The 15,822-nt window shown below is 46.8% G+C and overlaps 1 long non-coding RNA gene across 2 annotated transcripts; it reads right to left on the reverse strand.

Moving 5' to 3' along the window:
• Positions 1-1,103: 1,103 nt before the first annotated feature.
• Positions 1,104-13,823, reverse strand: LOC125094866 (uncharacterized). 2 transcript variants are annotated; one of them, XR_007125723.1, is made up of 5 exons: positions 13,489-13,823; positions 10,905-10,977; positions 9,580-9,684; positions 5,064-9,430; positions 1,104-4,461 (listed from the first exon to the last, which is right to left on the reverse strand). It is a non-coding gene; the product is annotated as an uncharacterized LOC125094866 (long non-coding RNA). The 2 variants fall into 2 exon arrangements; XR_007125724.1 differs by having other exon boundaries at positions 1,104-1,344; positions 3,446-9,430.
• Positions 13,824-15,822: the final 1,999 nt, after the last annotated feature.

The following is a 15,822-nucleotide window of genomic DNA, read 5'->3' on the forward strand; positions in this document are numbered from 1 at the left end:
ATTTCACCTGGAGAGGTCGCCCAAAACAAATCCGCCCCTTTGAGCAAAGAGTCCAGAAAATGTGTTCGGCTGAATTGCTCCCCTCTGCCCCCGCCCCCCACAAAACGGGGGTTCTGTTAATAAGGAAGAAGCTTAGGAAAACTTAGCCATCGTCTTAAACTCCTTTCACCCTCTTGGAAGCTACAGCACCAACTAAATTTTAACTTAAGTTCGAGTCATAGAAATAAAATTATGCCTTCCAAGACCCGTACCACTTCACTAATTCCCACAGCAGTACCCAACCAAAAAGTATCCCTTTAACACAATTATTACCAGAGTCTCTTTTTATTTTAACTCTGTTACTTTAATCAGCAAATTTTTTCACGATTGTTTTTTCCTCTTGGAAAATATCTTTAAAATACGGAAGTCTTGTTTTGATCCATATCAGTGTGACATGAATGCTCTGAGCGGGGGTTTCTTAAATTTTAATACCTGCAGAAATAACCTGGGATCGTAGGAAAATGCGGATTCTGATGCCACAGGCCTGTAGTCAGCTGAGGATCTGCATTTCTTTTTGTTTTTTATTTTTTAATTTCTTTTTTAAAAGATTTTATTTATTTATTTGACAGACATAAATCACAAGTAGGGAGAGAGGCAGGTGGGGGGTTGGGGGAAGCAGGCTCCCTGCTGAGCAGAAAGCCCAATGTGGGACACTATTCGGGACCCATCTGAGGATCCTGAGATCATGACCTGAGCCGAAGGCAGAGGCTTTAACCCACTGAGCTACCCAGGCGCCCCTATTTTTTAATTTTTAATTTTACTCTTTTACTTTTTTTTTTTTTTTTTTGAGAGAATCTGTATTTCTAAGAAGCTCTCCAAATGATGCAGGTGCTTGCCTCCACAGACCTCCTTTGATAGTGAGCCGTCCCAGCTGCCCGACCAGAGCAATTCCTTGTTAAGACAGAATATGGGGGACGCCTGGGTGGCTCAGTGGGTTAAGTGTCTGCCTTCAGCTCAGGCCATGATCCCAAGGTCCTGGGATCGAGTCCTGCATCAGGCTCCCTGCCCAGTGGGGAGCCTGCTTCTCCCTCTCCCTCTGCCTGCCACTCCCCCTGTTTGTGCTCTCTTGCTCTGTCAAATAAAATCTTTAAAAACAACAAAAAAAAGAACACGCCTGGATTAGTGAGTGAGAACGGCTCTCTCTTCCCGAAGAGGACCTCTGCACAGAGAGCCGGGTCAGACCAGCAACCACCCCGAGTGAGGATTTGGTCCCGAAGCCAAATCTCCCATCCATATGCTCCTGCTGGGGGGAATAAATTCGTTCTGCTCAATTCAACCGGGGCTTTTGAGGGAGCCAAGCGGCTCCTGCAAAAAAATGAGAGCAGCTTTACCCAGGTTAAAGTCGGGGGTCGGGAAGGGAAAAGACAGGAAAGTCAAGCACGTCTGCAGCTCCTGTCCAAACAAGAGACCAAGAGCCTGGGGAGGCCCGTGAGCCCCTGGGAGAGGCGGCAGGGTATTTGGGCAGGATCAATGGCTGAAGTACTAATTCGTCTTTGGCTCCCTTATTCCCCACCCACACCAATTTCCATCTGGCAGCCAAGCTTCACACTTCCTTGCCTTAGGGATCTGAGCCAGCTGTAAGGATTCCTGCTTTTGTAAATGCTAAATCCCTGCTTGAGATTATGCCAAGGGCCTGGAAGATGGGAGAAGAAGGGAAAAGAAAGGGAGGCAGTAAGAGCCCAGAGAAGTGCCCAGACAAGTGCCCCCAGACACCCCTACCCGGTTCCCCATTCCCACGGAGGCAGAGTCTGAGGGCTGGGCACCCAGACAGTGGGAGGGTGGGGAGAAGGGGGACTGCCTTCTGGGGGTTGGGGGATTACCTCTGTTGATACTCCTTATCTTAAAGCCGACTTTGTCTGATCTTAAGGTCACCACGCCAGCTTTTTAGGCTTTGACATGGCACAGAACATCTTCTCCCATCCTTTTCCTTTTAGCCTGACTATGTCCTTATATTTAAAGTATGTCTCCTGTAAGCCTTTTTGTCATCACTGGAGAGGGCTGGGGGGCCTACCAACAACTAGGGGGAGCAGGCTTTATGGGGCTTAGAAAGTCTCCACGGGTCATAAGAAGAAAAGGTTTCTAACGCTACTAATAGAAATTAAGCACCTTTTTAAACAATGGGAAACCAGAACGCAGGCGAGCGCAGTTTCATAGACGAGAAGTCGAGGTCATGGGACTGCAGCTCCCGTGGTTACTGGATACCCCGCACACCCAGCCATGTGACCAGGGTGAGGGCCTCTCGATCCGGGAAGAGGACTTGAGAGCATGTGTGTGTGTGTGTGTGTGTGTGTGTGTGTGTGTGTGTCCTCCTGCCTGGTGCACTTGGCCTGTGAAGTGTCTGTTTCCCTATCAACAGGGCTCACAACAGTGAAACCGTCCCCCTCCAGGACCATGAATACACTCGGCTGCCCTTAGCTCAAACCTACCAACCGTGCAGCGCCGGCCACAGAGCCGGACGACCCCGAAATCCCTGAAAACACGGCCAAGAAAGCCACCAGCATCATACGGGCAGGTCTGTGTTATTCTGGGGTATCACCAATGACACTGTGCTGGCTGGCCACTAAGGATGGCTCTGTTGAGATGGAATGTGACCAGGCAGTGCCAGGACCCATCAAACGCACCCGGCCCACGGGGGAGCAGCATCTGATACGGGGGCTCCCCTCGGGGGAAGGATCACGGCTACAAAATGTGGAACAGGAGCCCTGACTGCTCCTCAGCAAATAATTAGGCCTGAACCGTAGCATTACTTGCTATCTCTATGTCCAAGGTCAGTGCGAATGAATAGATCTCTTTGCTTGCTTTCGTCCCTCAAAGCAAATGTTTCAGCCATCTCCCTTTTCCTCCTCAATTCAGAGTACATTGTCCAGCACCTCTGAGCCACTCTGAAAACAAGCCTGTATGGGTATAATGGAAATAAAGCCATTTCCATGAGAAATGGCTTTTCTCGTTTAACCCCCACTCACAAGAGCTTACTCAACCGGAGAGGAAAAAAAAGCAGTGCTTTTCAAAGTATGAAAAACTACCCATTATCCATCAGAGAGAAGCCAGTGGAAATCAGGAGCTTTTGGCTTCAGGAAGAACGAGTGAATTTGAGGCTCATTTTTTTAAATGGAAAACTTCTTCTTCTTTTTTTTTTTCTTTGCCTGCTCACAGCAACTCATGCACAGTGTGAAGCCCAAACCAGATCTTCTGAAAATCATATTGTTCTAGGGCTGGGGGGCTGAGAGAGACAGCGAAGGTTTTCAGCTGAAGGATAAGAATGTTTTCCCCCCTTGGCCAGACTGAATCCCATCCACTTACCCCCGTCCAAGGATCCCATGCCTTGCCCCCACTGTCCCCAGGTGGCAACTGGCTAGATTTCATTAATTAATACCAAAGCCCCCTGCTGGCAAGCACCAAGTCCCACCTGCTGCCCCGTCTTCGCAGGGTCAGTCCCAGCCTTTCCTTTCTCGCCACCCTTCTCTGCCCCTGGCTTCTCAGCTCCTGCAGAAACAGAGGGAGGTGTGTGCGCATGCAGGGGTGGGGGTGGGGTGCGTGCCCCAAGGGGTCCTGTGGTTGCTGACACCCAGCACAGGACTTCTCTCTGCTGCTTGGAGATGGCAGTAGAAGGCCACGGCCACCTCCGCCTGAGCTTCTGACCACTTGGCAAGAGCAGACGAAGATGCAAGCGGATGGAAGCGGTCCTTCACCAACTGCCCTTGGCTTTCGGGAGACAGTCAGGACGGCGTTTCCTGGCTCTGCTGTTGCCCTGGACTGCCACCGGTGGATACTGTCAAAGCAACAGGCAGGGGGCGGGGGGTAGAGAACGGGATTTCTTCTTAACCCCAAGGCTGGGGTGGCTTGAGCCAGGAGAAAGCCTTGCAAAGTAAACACCCAGGATGGGTGTCAGTAGTCTCGACCCATGGAATGGCCTTGGCGTTTCCATGAACTAACAAAGATAATACGAGTTTTGCCCTTGCTTGCACACAAATTCCACCAGCCAGCTGTTCCTGTGGCGTGCACAGCACCCAATTGTTCAGAGGTAATTCTACCCTCGAGGGTCCATTCCCTGTTTCCAGGTGGGAACTTGCAAGGCTGATTCCTTCCTCACCGCACGGTTTTCTGTAGCTGGCATTTATAAGGTGGAATTTGAAAAACAAACAAAACAGCAGCGGCCTCTCTGTCACCTGATCCTCAGGCAGATTTGCCTGAGAGAAGGTCTGGAGATGAATGACTCTGGAAGTAACCTAACGATGCCATCTGTGACTGCTTTGCCGAGGACTCGGGGGAAGAGGACATAGTAAGGAATGGGTGCCCCTGGATTCTGCTCTTAGTCCTGATGTCAGGAGTCTATGCAGGTCCAGGTGCATGGAGAAAACGAGCATGTTCTAGGTTTTCCCTCATCTAGCAAGCAGCGATGATCCTTCACCTTCGCAGGACTGCCTAGCAGATTAAGTAAGAAATGGTTGTATCAGGGTTCTCCAGGAAAGCAGAACCCATAGGATAAATGGAGATAGAGACAGACAGACACACAGAGACAGGTGCATTATAAGAAACTTGCTCATGCCATTGCGTAAGCTGGCAAGTCCCAAGATCTTCAGGGTAAGGAGGACAGAGAGACCCTCATGGGAGCCAGGGGTATATTTCCAGTCCAGCTCTGAAGGCCTGAGGTCCAGGACAGCCAGCCGTGAAGTTCTAACCCAAGGCCAGGAGGCTCCACACCCCAGAAGAGCTGACATTTCGGTTCAAGCCCAAGCAGGGGAAAGCCAGTGTCCCAGCTCAATGGGACAGGCAAGAGAAGCATCTCTTACTCAAGGGAGAGTCAGTCTTTTTGTTCTATCCAGGCCTTCAACTGACTGGATGAGGTCCCCACACACTGCAAGGAGGGGGGACCTGCTTTACCCAGTCTACCAATGTAAGTGTTATTCTCCACCCCAAACACTCTCCACGAAAACACTCGGAATAACATTGGACCAAATATCTGGGCAGACAAGTTGATACATAAAATGAACCATCAGAGCGGAGTAAGAGGCAGCAGCATGTACTGGAAAGAACATCATTTCTGGATCTCAGCAGCCCAAGGTCAAGGCGCGGCTGTCACTAACTAGTTGGGTCATGTGTAGGTTACTCTGTCTCTCTGGGGCTGCCTCAGTGGCCTCTTCGGGGAGATGAGGATAACAAAAGTCAGCATATGTAAATATGTGGCATACAGGCACCAAAGCCTTAGTTGTTTCAAATGCGAAAAGTACTTTGTTAAGGTTCAGTGTGCCCTTTGCATGAAGGGTACATTGTTATTTAAGGTAAAAGAGACACCAGACATGGAAAATAGAGGCGTGAATATCCAGAAAGAAAAACAATGGACCAGGAACGACACTGACCCATCGGCACGTCCTTACTCTTCGATTAGAGTAGACCAGGAGCTCAGGGGTTTGGAGAGGCATAATGACTACCCGCCTGTGGGTTCCTCTCCTTTAAGGAAACTTCTTCTCTATTTCCCCAGGAGGTCTGTGGGCCCGTATTTACCTTGGAACCTAATGGTGCGGCGGCTGTGGTCTTTGCAGAGTGTGGACATGTTTCACATTATATGCATGAGAGTTGGATGGTCACGAAACCTAATATATTTGGGGCCTGATACCATCATCCACCATAAAAGCCAAATATTTTCCCATCTAGAAGTCAAGTTGGGAAAAGCTCTCTCGCAGTGGGTTGGGGTTTTAAAGACACGGTTATGGCTGCAAAGATGGTCTGCTCGTCCAGATAAGACCAGAGCCAACCTGACACCTCATTGCAGCCTGGCCCTCTTCCAAGGCTCTGTTATGCATGTGGGTGGTGTTAACAGCGTCCTTCTGGCAGCTGAGTGGACCAAGAGAACAGCCTAATGGTTAGAGTAAACCTAGCTGGGCCAGCAAGAAATGTGGTGGCTGGACTGGCCAGATAAGACTGCGGGGGGCCAGCAGGACGGTGCTTCCTGAGTGTGAGATATTTGGGATTTGGCAAACCCAAAGAAGCTGATTGCCAAGCCCCATTGCCCCTCGTTCCCTTGGTGTATTTCAAAGGAAATTAAATCCACATGTTTCTGATTTGCTGACACTTAAAGCTCATCCAGAGGTGGTTTTGCAAGAGTGGTTTGGACACAAGAAGGCTAGAGAAACTTTAATGATTATTGTTATTTTTCATTTTGAAATGCAGACCTGTACGCTTACATAATGAATGCCATGCCTACAAAACCAGAGCCCAGTGTTGCCTGACCAAAACTTTTTGTCCTGGGCCCACCAGAGACAGACAATTAAAGTCAATTCAAGAAGACAAACATCCAACCTAGAAATCCATCTTGCAAATGGCACTGTTAATAGCCCCTTCTGATTGGGTAGCACCTAAGAACCCCCAAACCTAGAGTTCAAAGCCCTCTGCACAGTATGGATTGAGTCTACTGATTTCATTATTCCCTCAGACTCTGGCCAAGGAGATAAAAAGCTAAATCCAAGATGGCATCATCTCGGTAGGTCCCAAGAATCAAGGCCCGAGGATGTGGGGCATTGGCACCTCCAAGGCAAGAGGGCATCACAAAGGTTTTCTGTAGAATGTTCTGAAATGTCTTGCCAGGTCCCTAAATGAAACCTAGACAAGGAGAAACCCAAATTCTGCTTCAGGGAAATAAAATCACATTAGACACTTAGAAAGAATCAGTGCTTCTGGACAGAACATGTGATCTCTCCGAGTCTAGTCACATGAAAACTATTGGCCAGAAAGCTCGGGGACCAATGGGTCCCCTTCTTCTGAACCAAGGATAAACACTTTCGGTTTCTCCTATCCCCTCCCCCTCCATAGCCACTGCATATAGCTTTTCCTCAAGATTCACCTCAGAGGAATTCTCCAGACAGAAGAGGTGGCTTTGTTCCCTCTGGCTGTTCCCACCTGTTTTCCTAGCCCTGGGCCATCAACCGCTTGACTGGCAGCTTGCTTGTTAGTCTTCACCACTTGTATCCCCCAGCCCCTAGCGCAGGGTCTGGGACATGATGTGTCTTTAAACCTCTCATCAATGAGGTGATGAGGGGCTGAGATGAAGACCTGGGACTTCATGTAGAACTCGGCCCTCTCCAGTTTCTCTCTCTGCTCCTGCAGTTTCTCTGGGTTTCTCTTGGTACACTTTAGCATACACTTCTGGCTCCCTCTTGCCCTAGACACTCCACACACGCTTCTTATTTCTTTTTTCTTTCCCACAAATCCCTTATTTCTTTTCATCCAGGTAACCCTTGCTTATCAGGTCAGCTTAGAAGTCCCTTTCTCTAGGAAATGTTTTCTTTCCAGCCCCGGGATGTGCTTCCCTCCCTCCTCTGCATAGTTGATACACATTCATATCTAACTAATTAAATACAAGGTCATGTGCACCGCCTCCCTTCCCACCAAACTGCTGCTCCTGGACACCAGGAACCATGTCTGTCTCCCTCATCCCATCCCCAGCACTGGCACTGAGAAATCGGTGTCGGTTCACTGACTGATGACTTCTCACACCAGCCTTATACTGGTCATTGCCACCAACAGAGCTCATTTCTGTGAATTGTACAAACTAAGAGCAATGAGTGTTTTCAGACACTTGGAAACCAGCACCCATTTGAATGAGTTTGCTAGGGGGGCCATAACAAACATCACCAATGGGCGGCTTCAAGAACAGAAACGTTCTGGTTCGAAGTTCTAGAAGTGGGAGTCTTGAGATCAAGGAGTTCACTGGGTTGGTGCCTTCTGAGGGCTGTGAGGTGGGGTCTACTCCGGGCCTCTCTTTTAGCTTTTCCTGGTTTGCTGGCAATCTTTGGCACCCCTGGGCTTGGGGAAGCACCTTGTCCATCTCTGCCCGCATCGTCACATGGCATTCTCCCTATGTGCACGTGTGCCTCTCTGTCCAAATATCCCAAGATCCCTTTTTCTAAGCACACCAGTCATATTGGATCAGAGGTCCCCCTGATAACCTCATCTTAACTTAATCATCTGCAAACACCCAAATTTCCAAATTAGTTCACTTTCATAGGTATCGAGGGTTAGGACTTTGATACCTTTTGGGGGAACGCAGTTTAACCTATAACACTACTCTTCTGGTAAAGAAAAAAGAAAAAGTAGCTTAAAATTGGCATTAAAATACAGTAACCATTTGATTTATTGTCCATGCAGGGACATTTTATTTTGAGAATGAAAGGGGGCCCTATTAATAATTTTGCAGGGACAATGGGCGTAAACCAGCCCCATCCCAGGCAGACAGTGTCTGATGTGTGGCCTCCCTCTGGGGCTAGGCTCACTGCCCAGGCTTTCCCATGCAAGGATGCATCGTACCTGCACTTCAAATCCCTCTGTGTTTGTGTTCCCAGCAAGTTCAGCCTGTTTTATACACAGTCGCGGTGAGACCGAGGGATTAGCTGTATTCCGGTGATAGTTAATTCACTGTTTCCAGTTACCAAATGCAAGCCCAATCTCAGCAATTAATTTGACCAGATCAAATCAGGCCCTCTTACACCTGTTCCCCTGTTTTAATTAGGCTCTAATCTCCCCGGGGGAGTTGGAGGCACCGAGCACCATTACCTAAGCCTTAGATTAGGAAGGCAGTGTCAGATACCCCATGTCGCCATAAAGCACAGGCACCATCCCTGAAACAGGTCCCGCCCTTCGGTCTCAAAATTTGCCTTGACAACTGTGATCCCCCCAGCATGGCTGAGGGAACCATCCCTTTTTTTTTTGTTACAGACTTCCTTTCATCTCCTCCCAAGGGAAGGCAACGTTCCCAGTGGTGCTTCTTTCTGAGGTAATTGTTGGACAGGAGTCAGCCAGTTAAGACTGCCCATCTAATTAACAGAGTCTGTTATGATTTATCAGGATAATGAGATGGGGAACAAAGACATCGATTCCCCCCCCCCCTTCCTGATATTTTGGCCTCTTTTCTTCCTTTTGGAAAATGACCCAACGTTAATGAGAAAGGAGTTGCTTATTGTTGGGGTGCAAATAGAGAGATAAATGACATCGGTAATTAAGTCTCAAGCCCTCTTTGGTATACAGAGTCATTTGTCAGGCAATATTATTCAATTAATTAATTCTATTAGGGCTACCACATTTCTCTGACTCCAGCCATTCAACCATCAGTGATGATAAGTCACATGATACATAAATAGAATAGTTAGTAAATGCATCCTGAGTCCAGGAAGAAAGGATTTTAGCCACCCCAGGAAGCCTCGCTAGAAGCATTTGATTTGAAAACATGTAAAATGATCATACTTAGCCATGTACTTCTTCCCAACACATACGGAACGAATGCTCTGGGCATTCCTTACTTTGAATGCCTGGGAGGAGGAAGGGGGACATCAGCGTGGTCCAGATCACCTTCTTACACCAAATCAGTGGACACTGTCAAGGCCTCTGGTCAGCTGCCTATCTGTTGTCAGAGAAGGGACAAGCGACAGGAAATGTGATTGTCTCAAGGCAATACAATGAGAGAGAAGGTTCTCGAACCATGGGGTCGGGTGTTTTTTTCATATAAAACTAATCATTCACAGATATTTATCAAAATGAGAATTGGTTTACCAACAGTGGGCGGTCAGTTTTTGTCTGCTTCCTGTCCTCTTTTGTCAAGGGGAGAATCCTGACCCATCCATCTCTCACTGCTCACTACTCAAGGTAATTCTGTCTCTGTTGATGATCGAGTTAACAGAAAACACACCACATTCTCTTTAATCCCCTTCCTCTTTCCACTCTCCTTCTCAACTCTTGCCGACTTTCTCAGAATTCTTTACACCCTCCTAGTGTGAAACTTGCCTTCAAAAAAAAGGGGGGTGGGGCAGTCCAGAACCACATTTAAGAAATTAGAACTAAAGGAATTAGTATCATGACATTCTAAAGAGAAAGGCCAGCAACTCCTTCAGTCTTGACAAATCCCCTTTTATACCTTGTCGTCTGCCTCCAAATCCACCTTTCCTTAACCCCCCAATGTGAGCCAAAATAAAATACTATCTCTGTGTTTCATTTATCACTTTCTTCTGCTTTGAGTGGTTGCTAATACTACGGGAGCATTGTGATCTGCTCTTTTTCATTGTGACACAGCAGTATTTCAGCTAGATTCAGGATTAAATATGCCCTGTGTGCTGGCGTGGGAACCTTTCTACCATTCCTAGGAAAACAGCTCACATTCCAAACAGCTGACTTCCAAAGTCCAGAATATGATCTGCTTATAAGCTGGGTAGCTGCCTACACAGTTCTAGCCTCTTTTCTCCTCCTGACTAATCAAGGCATCTTTTGTTTCCTGAGCTCATTCTCTGGGAAGGAGTGTGAAATCCACATTGAAGGCCCCCAAAGCCCACAAACCCCAGTGAGAAGGAAAAAGCCCAGGGAAGTGGTTTTCAAACTTAAGCCAGCATCAGAATCACCTGGAAGGCTCTCAGAACAGACTGTGGGAGATCTGGGGAGGGACCCAGAATTGGAATTTCTACCCCCACCCTGCTCCTAGTGGAAAATTTGCCTTCAGAAAAAGATGGTCTCGTCTAGGGATCACATTTTGAGAACCACTGGCCTAGACACTATAGGTACAAAAAGGCTACGGAGCAGGGGGGTAAGTAGATTTCACAATCCTGAGCATCTGGCCAATAACCTGGCTGAGGCAAAGGCCACCATTCCCTGGGAGGGATCAGGACAAAAGCCCTCCCTGGGTCTCCTCCACCTTTCCTTGTAGGCAGAGACCATGCCCTAGAGTCAGGCCACTAATTTCCTTGGAAGAAGCCAGCATCACTTGCAGTTTTAGAATTAGATCCAGAAATAGTGCAGAAGACTCCCAAGATTGGAGGATCTCTGAAAGTTGGTGAAAACTTTTTTTCTCATTTTGTTCTCTGTTTCCCTTAGATGTCATACATACTCACAGGTGTTGAACAGGCTTGACAAGGCCTGGGGATCTTCTACTGTTCTTCATGGTTGACTCAGACACCCACCAACCTGTTAGAGCAGAACGGGGACCTGACAATTCTCATTTGACAAGCTGTGAGTCCAACAGACATCCGGCCCAGTGTTTCCCAAGCTTCTCTTTGAATGCCACTCACAGAGATATACAACCCACCCAATCCCTGAGCAATCCATATTCATATCTTAACTCTAGCACATTATTCTAGTGTCTAGCCCGGGTTCCTCACAGAAAGCAGAGCTGGGGACAAGGGCTTTTGTACAGGAAGCTTATTTTGGAGAGTGATCCCAGCAAACAGGAATCAAGACAGGAGGGAGTGAAGCAAAGAAGGAAGGAGAGAAGTTGGCCATGTGGTCCATCTCGTCTCCTGTGAGGACCCTTCTAAGAAGCTGTGTAGAAGGCACATTGGAATTTTCAGCCTGAGGGAAGACAAAGGAAAGCATTATCCCATGGACTTCCATTCCCTTTTGGAAGGTGGTCTTATGGGGCGTTGACTCTCTTACAACTTCTACATTGTACAGGCATGTTCAGGAGACCAGGAGACAGTCCCTGAGGAGCCCAAGTCTGAAAGAGAGACATATGGTGCAGCTGAAACAAGGCACAGTCTGGGTCCACCTGCCAGCAATGGCTGGCATCAAAGGTGGGCCAGGAGGTGAGAGACACGCACAGATGTCCAATACAGTGTATCATGAAAAGAAGAGACTGGGAGTAAAAGATATTTTCTATCTTCCCCACATACATTGTAAATTTCATGTTGGTATAATCTTTAATATTCAATATATTTTAAAATTTAATTGAATGTGAGGATTAACACAGAATTTCTGGAGTGTGTGTCTAAAACCCATAAACTTTACAAGGTGCCCACATGCCCTATTTCTAGAAAATTCTACCATTTTTTTTTAAGATTTTATTTATTCATTTGGCAGAGAGAGAGAAGGGGCACCCAAGCAGGGGGAGCGGCAAGCAGAGGGAAAAGCAGGCTCTCTGTTGAGCAAGGATCCCGATGTAGGACCCAACCCCAGAACTCCGGGATTATGATCTGAGCCAAAGGCAGATGCTTAACCAACAGAGCCACCTAGGCATCCCAAATTCTACCATTTCTGTGCCCAAAAGTCACTAGGAAACAATGACAAGACAATAAATTTCATGGTGACAATTGCAAGGCCACCAGATACGAGAAGGAAGTCAATAAAAGAATTATTTTGTATTAGCTGTTTGGTGCTTACATTAAAACACAGGTTGAAATTAATTAGGAAAATCGCCTTCATGACCTCATGTCTGAAATTCCTATATTTTGTGCTTAGAAAATCAACTTGCTGCTAGTTGTAATCACTTCTATGCAATCGTTGGTTCTTTATCAATGAAAACCAAAGGTAGACATAATTGTCACTGTCTTTTCTTCCTGTAATATTTAGTTTCTGAAGTCCAGGGGCATCTTCAGAGGGATAGATTTTGATGAGAAAAAGATCGTCTTCAGATAAAGAGAAGATTAGCATCAGGTAATTTACTGCATTAACAACATGAATTTTAGCATCTGTGTTGCTAACGCTTCTAGTCTCGAACAAAGGATCCACTCAAGATATGGACCAAAGAACATATGGCTAAGAAGAAGGGCCATTTGAAACTGTACGACAGGTTAGAAGCTTTGGGGGTTCACCTCAGTTAAACTAACTGAGGCCCAACTCTATGAGCATGCTCAGTTAGGCCACCATCCCCGCCACGCATGGGTACATGATACCCATTCAGGGGTTCTGGGATCATTCTGGGATGAGAGATAGAAACATTTAAATACTTTCTAAAAAAAACTTTCTATCATTAAAATGTTGAAAAACATGCTAAAGTACAGAAACAAGAATAATGAGCCTTCAAATACTTCTCCAGATCAGTTATCATGGCCAAACTTAAATTCGTTAAAAAAAAATTTTTTTTTAATCTAAACACGCATCATTTTTGCTCTTAAAGGCAAGAAACCTGGGAAGATTTTCATGATCCCCTGAGGTTTGTGACCTGCTGGTTCTTTGGTTCACTGACCTTGTTCAATCCTCTCTTTATACAAGGGAATGCTATGCTTCTCCCATTCTCTCTGGCTTTCTCTCATGCTTGCAGCAAATTAAGTGAACTCTGCCTATCATTTCAGCAACGGTGACATACAATCCCAGTGTTAAAGGATGGAATTTTCCAATGTAAGAAGCAGCAGAAAGTGAACAGAGGAAACGTTGCCATGAGCAAAGGCTCCTCAACACAGTATCTCCAACTGTGCTACAAAGCAGCCCAGCGTTTGGATGAAAAGTGGGGAAAAAAAAAAATCTGACAATGGAGTGATTGTTCTCCCTCCACAAGCAATGCTACTATTTCTAACCCCTCGATGGGCTGTGCTGGCACCAGACACACATCGTCTAGGTCTTCCTCCCAGTGGCGGGCAAGCCTAAAGGCAAAGGGGAAAGGTCCCATTGTTTTCCAAGAGACCAAGAGTCACACACCAGGGCTGCAGCCACCAGAACCTTTCTTCACTGAGCAAGGGCAGGAAGATCAGAGCAATCACTCACCTTGTCTCATTTGTTCATGAAGAACCCAAAGCCAGCGGCGTAGATCGGCTTCTTGCTTTTTGTCCAACTACTTGCCTACTACTCTAGAAAAACAACCCAGGTCTGCCAAGAATCCACAATCTCCTAAATCTTAAAATAATGACTAGCCTATCCAGAGTTTCCATCCAAGGCACTGTTGGTTCCTATACAAGAAAACCCTCTGGGGTGAGAGTCGGGAGGCCAAGAAAGGCATGTGGTTATTTTTGCCACACTTTGGAAAGAATAGGAAGTCTATTTTTGACATCAGCTGTTCAGCTTTCAAATAATTTCGACCCGTAAATCATACCTCATTTAAAAATTGATTACCAATCTTAACTTTCTGTCTTTTCAGTTTTGTACTATTTCGGGTGCGTGCACACACGCGCACGTGAGAGTGCCCAACCACACACGTTCTCATGCCTACATTCTATTTCCTGGTCATGTGTGAGCTAAATAAAGTTTTGACATAGGTTCAAGAGTCAAGGCCCCCATTTTCATATGACAACCTCTATCTTTAAAAATAATAATAATAATAAACAACAGTGATCAGGTGGAGAGTTGGCGGCTTGGTTCAGAGGACAGTGCTTCTAAGACGGACCACAGTGTTCAGTGCAATGAGCCATTAAAGAAGGAACTAATCGTTTAAGAGATAGAGGAGGGATATGGAATAGAGAGGGGCAAGGGGCAAGTAAAGGAATCACACAGTAGTTGTTGACTGTTGCCGCAGACGGGCGAGTCATTACCGGTCAACCCTGAGCTGAAGGCAGAGATCGGACACGATGTTCCCTGAGGGCTTGCGAACCCTAATAAGGACGGCAATGTCACTGAGCACCAACCACTGCATTTGCTCACAGAAGTGGAAATGGCTTCTCCACACAGGGGCCCCTTCCTTGAAGGAAAAGCCAAGAATACGCGTTTCATTGGTTTAAAGAGAAAAAGGTATGTATTTCATATAGTCATGAAAGCATTTGCAGTCCAGAGTTGAGCCAGTCTTTTAGTTACAAAACAGAGAGCCACACCGTGTGACCAAAATGATTCCTAACATGAAAGCATGACGTTGTTTTTGCTCTTACCTCATTTCAAAGGCAAAGAAAATTGCTATTCTTTGAAGCCTGTGGTTTGTATTGTTCATCTAATGTGAAAGAAAATTACAAACAGAAGGCAGCTTCCCCTGCCTTCCTCACCTCCGCATCATCAGACACGCACTCCTGGCAACTCCTGGAGTACTCGGTGGACAGTCCCTGTCTTCCTCCAGCCTCTGAGACAGGCGCCCCTGCCCCTCGTGGCCACCTCGCCCAGGACGTGACCTAGGAGCTTAATCAGTGCTGTTCACTGACTTGAATGCATTTGGGGATTATAAGATTTTACTCCTATCAAATTAACCTCTTTTTATGCAAATAGAAGAGATGGAAGTGGAAGAAAATAAGTCACAGTTTTAAGTTTAGCATCAAACTTCACTCCATACGGCGAGAGTAATGCAAATATTAAACCAAAAGGAAACCGAGCTGGAACGCTGCAGGGAGACCAACTGTGCCAGTGTGGCTGGGACTGCCCGTTTCTGGACTGCCATTCCCACATCCCAGGAAACCCCTCCGTCCTGGGCAAACCTTGGCAGGCGATCACCCTGCAGGCCCTCAGTGACTCTCAGAGACCGAAATCCAAATATCCACTCAGTTGGAAATCAGCAAGATTGGAGAGGACTTAGCATAAGTGTTTGACACACCCTGGACCCTCCTCTCTGTGAGGCTCTATCCCCGCCCCATCGACTTCTTCCACTGCACTCAAAACCACGTGATTACTTCTCTGGTTATTCATTTATCCTGTGTTCTCCCTACTCAGTGTGAGTGAGCTCCATGCGGTCAGGGAAATCATCGAGCTGGCTTCCCACCGTAGGCCCAGAACATTCCCCGGCAAACAGAGGACTTTCAAGAAACACGTCTTAGGTGCAGAACTCTCTCCCAGATCATGGAATCTGACAGAATTGTTATATTCTACTGATTCCAAGATGCAGTTTTGCACGACGTAAACAGCTCTAGAATCCAGATGCATCCCAGCCAGCCGTGCCTTAGCCATTGGTCTAAGTGGTGGGGGTCATGACATCACTGCCTTTGCCTCTGTTTGTGTATCCACTTGGCTTCTCACACAGTCCTCACTTCGGTTGTGAGGCATGTGCATCTGTTAGTTCAACCCAAGAGCTTAACTGCCATTTAGAAATGTTCTCAAAAAAAAAAAAAAAAAAAAAATCCACCGTGATTCAGCATTGAAATGACAAGCTATTTTGTACTCAGAAAGGCACAGAAGCCAAACAGTAGGATG

Source organism: Lutra lutra, chromosome 1 (assembly GCF_902655055.1).
Source record: "Lutra lutra chromosome 1, mLutLut1.2, whole genome shotgun sequence".
Lineage (NCBI taxonomy): Eukaryota > Metazoa > Chordata > Mammalia > Carnivora > Mustelidae > Lutra > Lutra lutra.